This window comes from Pseudopipra pipra, chromosome W (assembly GCF_036250125.1).
Source record: "Pseudopipra pipra isolate bDixPip1 chromosome W, bDixPip1.hap1, whole genome shotgun sequence".
In the NCBI taxonomy this organism is placed as follows: Eukaryota; Metazoa; Chordata; class Aves; order Passeriformes; family Pipridae; genus Pseudopipra; species Pseudopipra pipra.
Window position 1 is genome coordinate 11,926,911 of NC_087580.1, and position 17,052 is coordinate 11,943,962.

General features: G+C 45.2%; 1 pseudogene; it reads left to right on the top strand.

Moving 5' to 3' along the window:
- The first annotated feature begins 1,539 nt into the window (after nt 1-1,539).
- On the top strand, nt 1,540-15,524 carry LOC135406123 (ribosomal oxygenase 2-like; annotated as a pseudogene).
- Nucleotides 15,525-17,052: the final 1,528 nt, after the last annotated feature.

Below are 17,052 nucleotides of genomic sequence, written 5' to 3' on the forward strand. Positions count from 1 at the left end.
GTTTTGCAGCCGGTCAGATGTGTGGGGTTTATGTCCCACAGCAAATTAAAAACACCACAGCCATTATGTAAATGTGTATTTGTTTGAGTATTCGCCCTGATGGTGTTCAGGCAGTTATGCTGAGGTACTTTGTGGATTTTTGGAACAGAAATAACATCTTTTAATGGTGTCTGTGACCGGCTGAGGTGCAGGATGTGGCCTCTCTATTTTTAGCATCTGCTGGTACACCCATCTGTAGTGAGAAAACATCCTGTGAGTGTTAATTTAGGTGATGCAACCTTTTAAGTCTGGAGAACTACTTCCTTCTACAAAGCTTGCTAATTCTCATGAAAGAAATAAAGAGAATTTCATGACAGTGACCTATTTTTCACTTTGAATATCCCAACTATTGGTGAGCATTTACATTAAAATATTTGAAGTTTAATAAATTTTGCAAAATGTCCTGGATGTTGAGGGATGTACTGATGAACTCAGAATTAGAAAGTGGAGATTGTCTTCTTTTTCTTTGAAGCTCACAGGCCTATGAAAAAAAAAACTTTCTAGAGAAACTTAAACTTTTTTATCTAATTTGTACACATTTGTACAATTAGGACAGCTGTAGGTTCACCCCTGGCAAAATCTCTCTGCTGGTAACCCAGCCACATGCTGATTAATCCTTATTTCATGTTCAAGTGACCATGATATTTTGGTCAGCTGGCGACAGAGCGGTCCAGGTGGTAAAGGAACAAGGACTGAACAGTATGAGCAGCGTTTGCCTTTTTCTCTCCTCCATCCCCCTTTTCTATATATTATACTTTGCCACTTTCTCTGCTCAGCACACAGGAATTTGCTGGATGCATCCACGAATGCAGAACCCACTGGAATCACGACATTTGTTCCAAATGATCCAGCTAGTGCCAGGGAAGCAGAAGTTATGACTGTGTAACAACCACACTGTGAGGAGGAACAAGACTGAAAACCACTTTCCGTAAAGGGAAGGATTTGAACTGGTGTTGGAGATGTGCAAGGCTCTGTTATTCTCCCTCCTTAAGTTGTTGACAGGACACAGTCCCCTCTCTTACCTGTCATTGAAAGGTCCTTCTAGTTACACTTATGGCAGTGTAACTGCACTGTAAGGCTGCTGAGGTTTCCAAAATCCACCTTTTTTATTTCTGCTAGTTCTGCTTCGTATCCTTCAAGCCAGTACACAAGAACAAAGCTTCAGCAAAGCCTACCTAACATTTTCTTTTGTTTCTGACATCATTAGCCAACGTAAACCAAACCATTAACAGGCATCTAAAAATGTTTCTGGAAGTTTTCACGTGCTCGGTGAGGATTCCAAAGTTTTATTTGAGGGAGACTCAGGGAGACTCTAGAAGAAGATTTTTGGTCCAGGAAAAAAAAATAAATAACGCAGCTGAAGCCCAGGCACCGTTGTATGAAGCAGATTGATTAACCTTAGTGCTGCTGCGTTCCCACTGGAATACACACTGGAATGACACTGGAATGCCGCCGGATTTCCTACTGGCCGCCCGGAAGCGGCTCCTCCCGTGACTCCCAGCGCGGCAGGACCGCCTCCCGCTTCCAGCCGGCACATCCTGCCTGGCCTCGCCTCCCCTCGCCCGCCCCGATCCATCCCGGCCCGCCCCGATCCCACGCGATCCTCCCTCCTGCCCGGGTGAGTGCGGGGCCGCGGGACGGGAAGGGGCTGGATGGAGGCGGCGGGAGCGGGGAGGGGGGAGCGGGGACACCGCGTGTCCTCGGAGCCGCTGTGCCCGGCGGTATTCCCGCTGTGCCCGGCGGTATTCCCGCTGTGCCCGGCGCTATTCCCGCTGTGCCCGGCGGTATTGCCGCTGTGCCCGGCGGTATTGCCGCTGTGCCCGGCGCTATTCCCGCTGTGCCCGGCGGTATTCCCGCTGTGCCCGGCGGTATTCCCGCTGTGCCCGGCGCTATTCCCGCTGTGCCCGGCGTTATTCCCGCTGTGCCCGGCGGTATTGCCGCTGTGCCCGGCGCTATTCCCGCTGTGCCCGGCGCTATTCCCGCTGTGCCCGGCGGTATTCCCGCTGTGCCCGGCGGTATTCCCGCTGTGCTCGGCGCTATTCCCGCTGTGCCCGGCGGTGTTCCCGCTGTGCCCGGCGGTATTCCCGCTGTGCCCGGCGGTATTCCCGCCGCTTCCCAGGGAGCTGCCGTGGTGTGGGAGGGAACAGCCCTGGCGGGGAGCAGCTGCTCCCGTGTGGGGTTCTGCGCTGGGGTTTGTCCTCCAGCCCGGCACGGAAGGAATTGGGGGTGCTGGTGGATGGAAAGTTGGGGCTGAGCTGGCGCTGAGCTCCCAGCCCAGAAATCCGGGCGTATCCTGCATCCCATTCAGCGGGCCGTGGGTGAGGGAGGGGGTTCTGCCCCTCTGCCGCGCTCTGGGGATTCTCCACCTGGAGTGCTGCATCCAGCTCTGGAGCTCCCAGCGTGAGAAGGGCACAAACCTGTTGGATCAAGTCCAGGGAAGGCCAGGAAGATGATGAGAGGGATGGAGCAGCTGCGGAGACAGGCTGGGAGAGTTGGGATGGCTCAATCTGGAGAAGTCTCTGTGGAGACCTCCTTGCAGCCTGTCAGGACTTAAGTGGTGCAAGAAAGATGGAGAGGGACTTTTTATGAGGGCCTGTAGCTGCAGAACAAGGGGCAATGGGTTTAAGCTTAACGGTTTAGGTTTAGACTAAGGGAGAATTTTTTTCTGCTGGAGGGTGGTGAGGCATTGGCTCAGGTTGCCCCGAGAAGCTGTGGATGCCCCATCCCTGGCAGTGCTCAAGGCCTGGTTGGATCCTGTTGGATGGGGGTTTGAGCAACTAGATCTTGTGGAAGGTATCCCTGCCCATGGCAGGGGGCTTGGAACAGCTGTAATAACCAGCAGAACGCTACAGAACAGCACGTGTTGTAAATGAAGCTGTGTTCTATGAATAGTAAATATCTGAATGTAACTTCTTTAAATCAGTGTGAATGAGCTGAGAGGTTGGTACAATGGATTTAGGTCTGGAATTCAAAACTATTAATCCAGGCTTGGTTGCATTTGTGTTGCTGTCATTTGGGGATGTCAGCTTTAGATCTTGGTGCCTTCAGCAGCATCTTCAGATCTTGCTGTCAGTCAGGGACTGATTTTCAGTCTTTAATTTTTTACGCATTCCCTTGCCTCGTGCTGCAGTTGGGAATGTTCATTCTCTCAGGAAGGAGGTGATGTGAATTCCCTCCTGCAGGGCTGAGGTGACCCTCGGTTCCTGTTGAGGGACAGGCTGTGCAGGAGCTGCTGATGAAACACTGCCCAGGAGTTAGTGGGCCAGCAAGGGTGTCCTGCTGCACAGAAGAACTTAGTGCTGCATGTAAATACCAGAACTGGAGTTGAAGTTTCAAAATACGGGATCTGTGTAAATAAAAGTATCTCAACAAATTGATAGCATTTCCTATCAAATGGGTGTAGGGAGTAGAGCTGTCATTTTTACTTAGAAATTATGGCATCAGTACGTTCAAACTTCTCAGGTGTTGGCTTTCCAGACTTGCACAGTTACCTACCATTACTTGATTTTCCCCTTAACTTTCCTGAGAATTTGGCAGCCAAACCATTTGTAGATCAACTTCTTTATTTTTGCATAATGGTACACAATCATACTATCTGCCTGGGAAAAACAAAGTAAATGACTTCCAGCTTTAAAATGAAATGTCTGTGCTTGTATGAAAGAATTCTTTTTGTTCTACATAAACAAAGTTTGACAGCTCGACAGGACTGAAAGCAGAATCTTGGCCTTTTAGTTCTTAAACTGGTAAATTTTACAAGTTTTAAACTTGTAAATGTAGTAATTACAGAGCATCAACAGGAAGGCCTAACAATGTTCCCTGTCTTCTGTAAACTGTTAATGCTTTGGAGCAAATAGTGAGGCTCTGAAACCAGAGCTGTTCCCTGGATACTCTGATATCCCACTGGGTAGGGGAAGAGTTGTTGCTCTGGGCCCGTGAGCTCTTGAGGTTGTGTTGCTGGTTGATTGTTTTGGTCCTCTCTCCTCTTGAACAGGAACCATGCCCAAGAAAGGAGGGAAGCATGCTGAAATGGGAAAAGAAACACAGGCACAGTGTCAACAAGCAAAGCTGGAAGCAGCTTGTTCTCCCTCAGTCCTGAGTTTTGAGAACCCAGACAGCCTCTTCGGGAGCTTGATCTCCCCCATCAAAGAAGAGGTGTTTTCCAAGGAGTACTGGGAGCAAAAGCCACTGCTCGTCCAGAGCAATGATCCCCTGGTGGCTGCTTACTGCCTGTCCCTGTTCCAGCTGTCAGACTCGAAGGAGCTGTGCAGCCAGGGCCTGTACTATGGGTGAGATGTGAATATCTGCAGGTGTGTGAATGGAAAGAAGAAGGCTTTAAATAAAGAAGGCAAAGTGGATTACATGCAGCTGAAGAAGGATTTTGACCAGAAAAAGGCAACAATACAGTTTCATCAGCCTCAGAGATTTAAGGTGGGATTGTTTCACTGGATATAATTGATGCTGGCTTAATAATGTGGTGTGTTTTGCTTGAGTTGCACTAGACATGGCTTCATCTCTGTCCCCAGGGGAAGTGGTTGACATTGATGACCTGCTGAAATCTTTACATGAGCTGTATTAAAACACAGTTTATACTTTTGCACTGTCCATCATGTTTCACTGCTCTGCAGTAAGAACAAAATCTGATTCATGCTATAATATGTATAATAATATGTTCTTTTTAAAATTTTGCTCTGTCACATAAAAGTTTGGAAACAAAAACAAATGCACAAAATTGATGATTAGGCATCTGTGCTTAAATTATCCCTTCTGCCCCACTGTTTCCTTGTGCAAACTTTGTGGCTTTTGAGCCACTTCCCTTTAATGGAGGGTAAGGTGTGAAACCATGTGAAATATTTCCAGTGTTCTTGCCAGTGAATTGCACAATGGAAAGGTACCAGCCCATTTTAGCTGAGTGTTCTCAGTCCTTGAGTTTGAGAACGAGACAGTGGTGCTGCACAGTTGTGTAAAGGACTTGGATTCTTGGAGGTGCTTTGATTCAGATAGTCTTGAAGGTGTCAACACAATTTAATTGTGAGGTGGACCCAAATAAGATCCCAAATACAAGCTGAGTCCCAGGTATAGTGTTCCTGGCTGATGTCAGCTTTAATGGCCAAGCTGCACTTGTGTGGATCTGGTACTTGGCACGTTCTGCTGTTTCCCTTCGGTGCCTTGTCTGTCACATGTGGGGCGTGGATGAGTCAAGTTTGGTTTTGAATATTCCCAAATGATTGGAGTAACTGGTGAAAGGTCTCTAACCTTTGTATGTTCTCTCTGGTGAGAGAATGCAGGTGCTGCATGTGCTTATTGTCTTATGGTGTTTTGCTGTTTGTGGGATTATTTTCCTCTGTTCAGCCTTGTCTGTCTGGTTGTGCAGCCTAAAGATGGCACAGGGAAGAGAACAAACACGAGTTGGGGCACCAGACTTTTTGGCTTAGCAATGACTCTCATGGCAGATCCCCTTTGCATCTCCAGTGCTCTCCTTCAGGAGAAACACTGGTACAGAGCACCTTCCTTCCCAGCCTCTGTGTCCCTGATGTGATCATTCTTCCCAAGCCATGGGGAGGATGTGGGCTGGGCTTGGCTGAGCTCTTCAGCAAGTAACAGCATCTTTTTTTTTTTACAGGAGGAGCTGTGGAAGATTTTCAGGAGAAGCTGGACTGCTACTTTGGGTCTCTGGTGGGGTCCAATGTTTACATCACTCCCCAGGGATCCCAGGGCCTTCCTCCTCACTATGATGATGTTGAGGTAGGACAGCACAACCTTGCCTGTGAAATTGTGCATGGGCTTTTGCTGATGGCAGTGTTTGCTGTTGTGTGTGTGCTTCTAGCCCTCCCCCCCACTAAACATTATAGGAAAATGTTTTTCTTTTATTTGTGTTTCCTTGTAGTCGTTTTTCTTACATATTTTTGCTGAAAATTTACTAATAGTAATATCTAATCATAATATCATGTCAACTGGGTTTTCCAGACCTGGTATTTCCATTAGATAAAAAGAGAAGTTTGTTTTCACAGCTGCAGAAGCTTTCTAGCACCTGTTTTTTCATTTTCACTTCATTCAGGCCCCAAGAATTTACAAGTCCTTTTTCCTTTACTAAGTACTTGCTCTTTCTTCAGCTGGACTGTAACAGCAGACTGGTTGTGCTTGTTGGTCCTTCTGTTTTTAAGAAGTTACTGATATGATGAATTCCTGTGGTCCAAATGCATTTTTAATCAGCTTCTAAAAGAAACATACAAATATACACTGCGTTATAAAGAAAAAATTGGACTATCCCACTTAAACCAAATCAAAAAATCCGATCCTTATATGTATATTTTGCTTTTTAATATTTTCATTTCCATTCAATACACCTGGAGTTTCATTTTCCTTATGCTTGTTATTCAGCAGCCTCACATCCAGCATTTCTAACTCATGCCATCTACCCCCATTGGGCACCCTATAGAGGTTTCTGATGCTCTGTTGGGGATAAGCCTCTTTCACCTGAAATTTTGGATATTTGTGTGGCAGATGTTCCTTTTGGGTTAGTTCTCTAGCACTTACTTAAGTGACTAGAGAGAAACAGGGATTTCCAAATGCCTGCCTTAGGATAAAACAGATCCCACTTCACAACTCCTCTGTCTGTTGTCTCTAAATAGAGACAAAAAAAATTAGTTCAAATTTAAATTTCTCTGAATTGTAGCTATCTAAAAATTAATGTGAAAGGAATTACTTCCCTATGGATTTGGATTTATGGTCTTTTGCAGGTGTTTATCCTTCAGCTGGAAGGCGAGAAACACTGGCGGCTCTATAAACCAACGGTGCTTTAGCTCGGGAATATGATGTGGAATCAGAAGATAGGATTGGGAATCCCACACATGAGTTCATATTAAAGGTATGAGAATTTCATTGCCTTAGGTGGTCTGGGCTGTGATTGCCAGAAAAGTTAAAAGTGGTCCATTTCTTGAAGACAGTGATTGTGGCTGTGAAACTGAGGGGAGGGTTTGCACGCTGCGAGCACGAGAAATTTGGGTGATAGTTGTCTATATCCTTTTTTAAAGGTATCCTTTGCTTCTAGTATTTAAATAATGGGCCAAAAACCCCAGTTATTTCTGTAAATTGACTAGTACTCTCCAGATTGGGCACCCTGACTCCTAGGTCATGTTTGTGGAGTTGTGTGCAGAAAAAACACTGGGTTTGTGTATGGTTATAAGACATTTTTATGCTTTTACATGCTACCTGTAATCCCTCAGGCTAATCCTTCTGTGCACTGAGACTTACTGCTGCACTGAACATTGTCACTGTTCTGGTGAATGAGATTTAAATATTTATCCTTGGCTGATAAAGAAAAGCATGAACCAAACCCCATATAAACTTGCTGTATTAATTGCTCTTCCTTTTTCCAAACCTGAAATTCAAGTGTTTGGTTGGTGATTGATTTTTGGAATAAAAGGAACATTTCATGAAGATTACTGAGTGTCAGCAGGGAATCTGGTGCTTGTCCTGTTCTGTTTTACCTGCTTTTGAAGTGTTACTTGTCCAGCTGGTGGTGCTGCTCCATGTTGGAATCCTCAGGAGTTTCTCTGCCTTTTGGCCTGTTCTGGAGCCTCTCTCTGCTCTTCTCAGTGTCCAGAGCTGCATTTGGGTGTAGGTGTTTGAGGAATAGTGTGACATGTTGGATGGTGTAGGTGTTTTAGGAATAGTGTGACACATTGGATGGGATGCTGACATCATGAGCTGTGTTGTTTGACAGAGGGGAATATTCAATCGTCATCGTGTACTGGGTAATGCAAAGTCTAGTAAATTACAGTTCCCTTTTTCATTTCTGGAATATTTTGGACCAGACTTCAGTGCCTTTCATTTTTATGGAATAATGATGGGCTTAAAAGTTATCCAAGTTTTTAATTTATTTTTCTTCTGTTTGCTGTTGTTCACTTCCTGTGACCCATTTCTTCTGGGTGGCTGGTGTCAAAGTTTGGTTGTCTCTTTGTGGCTGCCTCTGAGAGGGATGCTGTTGTTTGACTCTATTTCCTCCCTAAACATCTTTCTAGAATATTTCCTTTCTCCATCTTTCAAATGAAGAGAATTCAGAATACTCTTGGTTGGTGTAGTCCCCACTCTGGTAAGGAAGGCAGTTTTCTTTGACTGTGCTGTCCAACTCTATAGGTGTTTACAGGACAAGCCATAAGTAAACTTTTATTTCCTTCTTGGAGGCAATTTTATGTGCTTTACACCTTTCTTGTCTTGACTTTCCTTATCTAGGTTTTTTTCAGTGTGGAGTTTTAATTTACATAGGTGAGAAGAAAGATAGGGAGGAGGAGGAGGAAGGTCGTACCTGTTTTTTAAGTGCTTTAACTGAAAATCTCAGACAACAGTATTGTAACAGATTACCATTTTTATAGAATATTTGGCTTTTCTCATGGAAAACTAGCCTTTTCTTTTGATGTGATCTGACCAAATCCCCATTTCACTGCTCCTCTGCCAGCCCACCTGTTGCCAGCAGGTCCATCTCAGCTGCTTCTTTGTCCTCTTCCTGCAGCTCAGTGGGAGTCTGTGTGTTCTGTAATGTTAAAAAGCTTGTTTCACATTTTCAGTAAATATTGACAGCAGGTTGGAAAGTTTAAGGTTCTGAACTTCTGGCTTAGTGTTCTTTATGTTATTAAAGTGTACATTGCAGGCCTGCTCCATTTTGTGATTCTAAAGGATATATATTGTCCTACTGTCTGCTCAGAGAGTATTTTCTCTGACTGCAATAAGGTTTGACCTGGTGCCCTAAATATATCAATTTTCTTGCAGCCAGGTGACTTACTGTACTTCCCAAGAGGGACCATCCACCAAGCTGACACTCCTCCTGGGACCTCCCATTCCACACACGTGACCATCAGTACCTACCAAAACAAGTAATTATTCTTTATCTTTTGTTTTGTGTGGCTTTCCTCTGCCAAGTGATGTGTGTGAGGAGTACAGACCTGAGATGTGGTGAAGTTTTGGGGCTTGGGGGAAGGAGGGGAGCAAGAAGACTGTTGTTGTTTGAAGCAGCCTGTTTGAGAGGTTTTCATGCAGCAAGCTTGATTGCTTTTTAATTGCTTATTTTATTATTTACCAGCTGTAGGCTTTAATGTGGAAAATGCTACAACTGCAAACTCACTTCTGTATTTAAAAAAAATATCAGTGGCTGAAGTTACTGTTCATTTCATAGCTCAGATAAAGAGTCATGAGTTACTCCTTTCATCGTGTTTTCTCCTGTATTTGATAGTCACCTGCACTAATCTTCTGACAGATTTGCTGCCAATTCTTCCTTGCAAACATTTTCTGCTTATCTGTGTTTTTTTTTATCTCCTACCCCATGTATGCAAGTCAGATTTCTTATGACACACTCCCAGTCCTTGTGCCCACACTGTTATCACACAGGGAAATGTTCTTGCCAACCTAATCAGCCTCCCAGATGCTGGGTTTGGAGCCATTGGTCTGAGTTGGGAATTAGGAAGGGCAGAACGAGTTTGGGCATATTCTAGATAACTGTGAGATGAATCTCTAACCACCAGCTGTGCCATTCTGGAAGCCAGGATGGGCTGGTAACTCTTCATCTGGCCACTCCTCCAACATGGAGAGAGGGTTAAGAGGAAGCTGCTCAAAGGTGTCAGTCTTCTTAAAAGTTGGGTTCAGATTATTTCAATTTACACATGTGTTCTTTTATTCAGAAGGTAAAAAAAAACTAAACCCAAAAAACAGGAGAGGAAAAGGAAAAGCCGCTCTCCTTCCAAGGTTAAAAAGTGGAGTCATCCCCCGTTAAGGCTGTTGGTAATGAAGTGCTGACATCCTGCCTCTGCACCTCCTGTCAGCAAGTGCAGGGAAAACAAGCAGGAGTCCTGGTGCAGGCTGGTGTTCTGACCTGTAGATGGAAGTACGATCTGGAAACATTTCCTTGGCAAATCGAAGAGAAATCCTTGAAAGCAGCTGTGGAGGAAGTGCTGGTGGAGGTGGCACTTTCAGGTATTTTCAGGTTTGTCTGGGCCAGATCCCAGCAGGAGAGAAGTGTGCACATGTGGGATAAGCAGGGCAGTTTGGAAAAGCAGTGAGTAGCTGAAGACAGTTGCTGGCAGATGGAGACTATGGGGGCAAAAGAAGGGAAGTAGTGAGGAGTAGATGTCTAATTCCTTTCACTGGCCAGAGTTCTTCCCTCCCACCGTGTAGCAGACAGTGGAACACTTGAGTGGAGATGCTAAAAAAATATTGAGACTACAAAAAGTGGCACTTTTTCTTTTTCCTAAACTAAAGTAGTGTCTAGAGATCAGAGCTGACAGCAAGGAGTGCTGAGGGAGAACAAGAGCAGAGGGTGAAGTGTATGTTGGAGGACAGGCCCTGCCCTGCTGCCTGCCCTGGGTGGGTGGGAGTTCTGCTGGCAGCCCTGGATGTTTGTCCATTAAATCAGCCTCAGGATGTGGGAGGGAAGAAGGTCACCCATGGACAGGGCAGCACTTTGGCGTGAGCCTCTTCCTGCCCAGGTCGACTCAAGCTGGGCACAGAAGGTGCAGGCAGGAGTAGGATCCTCCCTCTCCTCCTCTGGTTTATTGTTACAAGTGGGGAACAGAAGCACAGGGATCAAAGCCAATGTTTTTGGTTAAGTATGTAGGCTAAGAATGGGGATTTAATGCAAACAAGACACCTACAAACTGCCTGTCAGGTGTCATTAAAATCCCTGCAGGCATCTTGGTTTTGGGGTTGTAATTAAGTTTCTAGTCAAGCTGAAAACTGATGCCCTGTTGGATTTGATAACCCTGGGTACGTTTCCTCCTGCAATAGAAATGTCTCAAAAGCACATGAAGTGACAAAACCAACCCCACACACTTCACTGTGTGCAGTGGGGCTGTATGTGCCTGTGGCTGGATGATAAAGACCCCAGGAGGAATTCATCAATCCCTTCAACTGCAGTCACTGATAAATGGCAAGCACCTGGAAGCAGAAGAAACTGGACCCTTCTCAAGCCAGTTCCTTCCCTCTGTAGAAGTGCCACTGACCTGAGGGTGGTGAGGACACACATGTGCATGAGCCTTTGCCTGAGGCTACAGAGCAGTAACGGAAGGGCCAAAGGCACTAAGCAGATTTGGAATTCTCGGGGTTTCCAGCCCATGACACCAGTTGTGATGTCTGTTTTATTTCAGTGCAGCTATTTCAGGAACTTTTTGTTTGTTTGTTTCTTGCTGTCCATCAGCTCTTGGGGAGATTTCTTGCTGGATGCAGTTCCTGGCCTGGTGTTTGACACAGCAAAAGATGACGTGGCGCTGCGGACGAGCATCCCGAGGCAACTGCTGATGGTAGGTAGGTGGGACTGAGGGAATAATAGGGCACCCTGGTGGAACTTCAGCACTTGATATGCTCTGAAGACTCAGTGCAATGGCACTGCCTTGTCTAGCAGCCCAGCCACTTCTTTTGAAGTCTTCAGGATGACTCTTCTGAGGTTGGCTCCATCTCAAGCATTGCCTAATTCATTACACTGCTTTTCTTTCCTATCACAGTGTCCTTGTATGGCTCGTTTCCTTCTAAAAGTAATGCTATTTGCTTGGGATCTCTCAGACAGGCATAATTCCTCTGAGGCCAAGCTTTTCAGTCTTTAAAAGTTAGTGGATATGTAAATTGTTGTGTGACCTCTTTATGGTGATCCTGTTGTGCTGATCAGCTCCAGGAGGAACAAGTGTCTCTTCAACTGCAGTTGCTTGCCCTTTAGCATTGCAGTAGCCCCAGAGGAAGGGAAAGTGAGCTTTCATGGGGAATGTGTAAAACAAACAAAGGTGGTTGTTTTGGGACTAAGTGTTAACTTTGCAAAGATAAAAGAGGAGTGTCCAGAGTTTTACAGCATTTCTGTACTGGCTTAGGCCTGATCTGTGCAGCTTGAATTCATGTGTGGATATTTAGCAGGTGAATGCAGCTGACTCCACCAAAAAGCTGAGCAGCCTTTTGAGGAGGCTTGCAGACCACCTGGACCACACCAGGGAACTGAGGTCATCTGACATGAAGAAGGACTTCATTATGCACCTGCTGCCGCCTTGCTTGGCATGTGACTCCGATTCCTTGACTCCAGGTGGGTTTTGAAGTTACTAAAACTGGCTGATGCCATGGTAGAGCTGTTGCTAACTCTGCTCCTCTTAGGACTTTTAATATTTTATGGTAGGCAAAGATCACAGTCCAGCATCAGCTTCATGTGCCGTGAGGCCCCACGTGTGTGTTTGCTCCCCGTGTCTAGTGGGAGAGATGACACTCCCTTAGAGTGGAATAAAGATTATCCTAGACTGGAACTGGCAGCTGTGATAAACTGTATCCCGAGAGCATTTAACTGGTAGCAGTTTTCCCTGGGCTCTAGCTTGCTATTTATTATAGTTATTTGCAGACAGGAAAGGTGAGAGAATTAAAAAATCTCTTTCTCCTTGCCCCCTCCACAACAAGTTTGAGGACATGTGGGTGTTGAAACGTAGCTTAACAAACAGTCCAGCCTTGAGAGAGTGGGGAGAGCACAGGGGGCCTCAGTTTAACCGTTTGTCTGGTTTTCTTCCTTTCTAAGGAGGATTTATTTTTCTTAGGTGGGAAATTGCCAAAAATAGACAGCAAAATCAGACTCAGTTCAGAGATCACACTCTCATCTCCGTGGAACCAGATCAAGAGAATGCTGTGGGTACAGTGAAGCCACCTCTGTGCATTTGGGGTGGGCTGGGGAGTGCATGTGAAGCATGTGAGTTGTTGCTCTCCTGTGCAAAAGGCCTATAAGGGTCATGCAGTTACACTGAGCTGGATCCTGCATCCCATTAGGGTTTGTTAGGATACTGTGGGGTTGTTTGTTGAGTGATATGATTCCAACCTTCTGGAGGAGGGGCTTCAAAACTAAATTCAGCCTATGATTCTGTATGGGAGGTACATGGCTTTTGTCTCAGGTTTGATGGGGTAGATCATTACAGCAGCTAAATGGCCTCTACAGGTCTTGATACTAGGTTTTTTTTCTATTCTTTGTATTTAAGAACAGGAATAATTTATAAAAATAGGTTTTCTCAAGAGAGAGAATTCTGCTGGTTGCAGCTGCTGCTGTGGCTGCATTTAGTCTTCACTTCTGGGTTATCTCTGTATCCAAGCAGGTGCCAGGGGCACTACTAAGTTGTTCCACAACATTGATACATGCATCTTGCATTATGCTGTGTTTATACTGCTTCTTCTCCATGAAGGTTTTTTAGTATGAAATTGTAGAAGTGCTTTTTATCTCACTTAAAAAAAAAAAAAAAGGGGGACGGGACACACAGCAAAGATTATCTTGTACAGTTTGGGGGTTGTTTGGATGAATTGAATGTTTCCCAAGAAAAACACACCATAACTTTCTGATTTTTTCCTCCATCTTGCTTGTGTCTATATTGAGACTGTGTAGGTTTTGGAGACATTTTCCCCCCAATTTTTGGGCCACCTTGCCTTCTGATGTCACACAGATCAACCCAGGATGACAGGACACATGGAAGACTTGTGTCCACAAATTCCATGTGCAACCTGCCCAGAGAGCTCTGAATTGCTTTGCACAGCTCTGACCAAGGACTGATGATGGGCATGTGATTTTTAAGAAACAGGTCAGTATCAGACTGGAAATGTGTTGATGCACACCTGTTCATTAATACTTTCCCTTAAATGGCCTGTTTTCTGTACAGCATCACTCCTGGGACTCTAGCATGGGCAGTTTTAAGGCAGAAGATGATTGTAAATAAATTTTCAGAGGTGTTTTGGAGAGTCCCTTATTGCTGTCGGAGGTGGCTGTTGGAAAATTCATTTGGGAGGGTGACTTGCATGCTTTGTTGTAAGAGTGACTCCAGAATTAAGGAGCATTGGCAAGTGCAGTGAGATGAGTCTGAGGCTGTGGATCACATGTGACTGTTTCCTCCCTGCTGTCTTTTAGGATGAAATTCGCAGGGAGATGGTTTATGAGTATCATTCCTTAAGGAACAGGAGAGACACTCCCATGATGGGGACAGATGACACTGCCAGTGAGGATGGCAGGGCCCAGGTTTGTTCCTGCAGACACACCAAAAATTATCTTTCCGTGGTGGGTTTTGCTGCATGAGATGAGCTTGCCCAAAATGGCAGCAGGGCCTGGGTTCTGCCGTGATCCTCAGCACCCAGAGCCTTTCTGCCCAGCCCTGCAGTGCCCAGATGAGCCTGAGGCTGCACCACAGAGGCAGTTTAACAGCGGAACTGTGTAATGTGATCTCATGCTTAATTAAACACTGGAGATGTTAACAGGATTTCTGGTGCATGCCTTATGGCCCAGTGAGCAAAGCTACTGGAGCAACTAAAACCAGCTCTTACTGGTGTGTCCTTAGCACATCCTCTACTGAGGCTACTGGATAGGCCAGCAGATATTCCCTAGGGATCACTGCCATGCTAAACCCATGTTAGATTCTGTATCCAATGGAACACACTGCAGGGGTGTTCATTTTAGGGTAGGGTGGGTCAGCACTGTGAGTAAAGACCTACCTTGTTCTGAAATGTACTTTTCAGGTTGTCTCTGTTCCTGCTCGCAGGTACAGTGTGCTTTTGCTGGGTTATAAATCCTTCCTAAGCATGGCTTTGAGCTTTGGAACCTTTATTTCTGCTTTTTTGGCAGTGAGATGCTGTGTCTTAGCTCTGTGATCTGAAACACTTGAATGGCAAAACAGGGCACAGTCTGTCCTTGTCTCGGTAATTACAGCAAGGCTTTTTGCCTGGCACTTATTTCTCTTTGGAAGTAAATCTCACTGGTCCTCCAGAGCTGAGGTTGTACACTGGCACCTGAACAACATGTGCAGATCCCAGAATATTCCTTCTTGCCCTTGAAGACTCCAGGCCTGGGAATGGAGCTCCTCTGTGGTTGTGTCAAACTATATCCAAAGACTGCGTGTGGCAGCTAGAAATAAACTTCTGTGAGCTTCCAGAAATAGTGGGTAGGGCTAGGCAAGAGTGTAAGTTTAAGGCTATTTAATTCTTCCATGTGTAAACCACAGGAGAAAGCCACATGCTGTAAACATCTCCACCTCAAAAAGCGTGCTAGAACACGGAATAGAGTTCAGCATTTTCCCTACGAAGATAAAACAGGCCTGGATAAAACCAAGTCTTCTGGAGAATGCTCTCAGTGACACCAGTGCCATGTGGGAAGGGAGCACATTCCTGCTGCTCCCTACCCCACAGCCTCACACACTGCTGTGCAATAAGGACACTGCTCTCAGCTGAAGGATTTTTTTTCTGTTTCTTCTTCCCCAGCAGACTCAGGGGCTGCGCTTTCCTTTGTCATACTTGGAAGCACTGAAGCAGATTTGGAGTAGCAGCACTGTTCATGTTAAAGAGCTTAACCTCACCTCAGATGAAGAGAAGGAAAACCTTACCTTGTCCCTGTGGAGTGAATGTCTGATTGAAGTTCTTTGATGCTTCTGTGAATTAGCTGCTCCTCTAAAGGAGTGTTTCTGTCTATTAAGCATCTCCTGAGAGCAAGGCTTATTAAATTACTTTTTTATCCATCCAGCCTCTGGTTTGTGGTGCTGTCTAAACAAATACTTGCTTTTCTTTCCTCAGTTTTAGGAAACTGGGCATGGGGAAAAATAAGTAAGCTGCTCACTGTCTAGTGAGCTACAGCTCCATGTCTGGGGATGCACAAAGTCATTCCTAGTAACACCAATGATGTTGTATCCCCTTCCATCTGGAGAGCTGCTAAAGTTATACATGGGGCAGGATCCAGAACCTTGGGCATAGAACAGTAACTTGTTTTTTTTCATTTGTAAAGTTCAGCAGCAAGAAAACACGTTTGTTTAGTTTCACTACCCTGACAGGACAGAAGCTTCTCAGTAGAAACTGTGTGTATGTAACAGTTCGTTTGGATACATGTCCGGAATAAAGACAAGTGCCAGAAATATTCAAACGCACAAAATATCTTTTATTACAGTGAGAATAATAATAATAGTAATAAACTTAGCAAGAGGAATTAAAAACTAAAAAGGATACAAAATAACTACCTTATCAGGTGGCATTAAAACAAATACTACGAACAGCATTTAGTACAGTATTAACTAGTGAAAAGGGATACCAAAAAAGGATCTTAACACAATATCATGGATAACATGATATTGGTTAGTAAAAAGGGAAACTAAAGGAAAAATAGTATAAACATAAAAGGGGAATTAAAGGAACACTAAAAGGATATTAAAAAGTTTGTTCTCTCAGTTGCTTCCTATCAATAACCTGTGCTTACCCACACAGACAGGCCAGGGCTGTCAGGATCTGCAGCAGCTGGTCGGTGCCCGTACTTAGCAGGCGTCCCCGCGGATCGGTGGTAGGATGAGGATCGCTCAACTCAGCAGCTCTGTCACCCCATTTTTATCAGTTCCACATTACACTATGTAGGGCCAGTACCCAGTATAAGGTGATGCCTGAATGGCAGCCAAACACCGCCTGATCATCACCTCATGGCAACAGTCTGCGCATGCCCTACTTGTAGGGCAAGGGGCCAGCGACCCCTGCCCACATAATCTTCCATCATCATCTTTCTCACCCCTATGTATGACCTCTGCCATTGTGTTTCAAGGGTAGATGTATCTATCTTGCAATACGTAGCAAAACCAAGGAAGAACTCAGCTCTGATAATAGGGGATATCAGGCTGACTTGCTAAAAAGCACAATGGACCTTACAATTAGCTTGTGCCATGAAGTTACATTGTACCATACTCTAGCTGGTTTCACATCCTAATATGATTCTGTTCTCACGTCTCTATGCTCCATTGATCATCTAATTCAAAAGTATCCCCCTTACAGCCCTGTGAATGGTTCCTCACTGTCAACAAACCTGCCAAGAAGGTAAAGCACAGGGAAATGTAGCACGGAATGTTGGGTTTTCTTTGCACCTCCTGCCTTTTCTGTGCCTGTGGCTGCCTGAGCACTTGGGCTACAGCGTGTTTGAGGAAGCTTTTGAGGGTCCAGATCAAGGCTGCTTTGCCTGGACCTGTTCCATTGGCTGATGCTTTGCTTCCCTGCCATCCTCAGCCATTCCTCCTC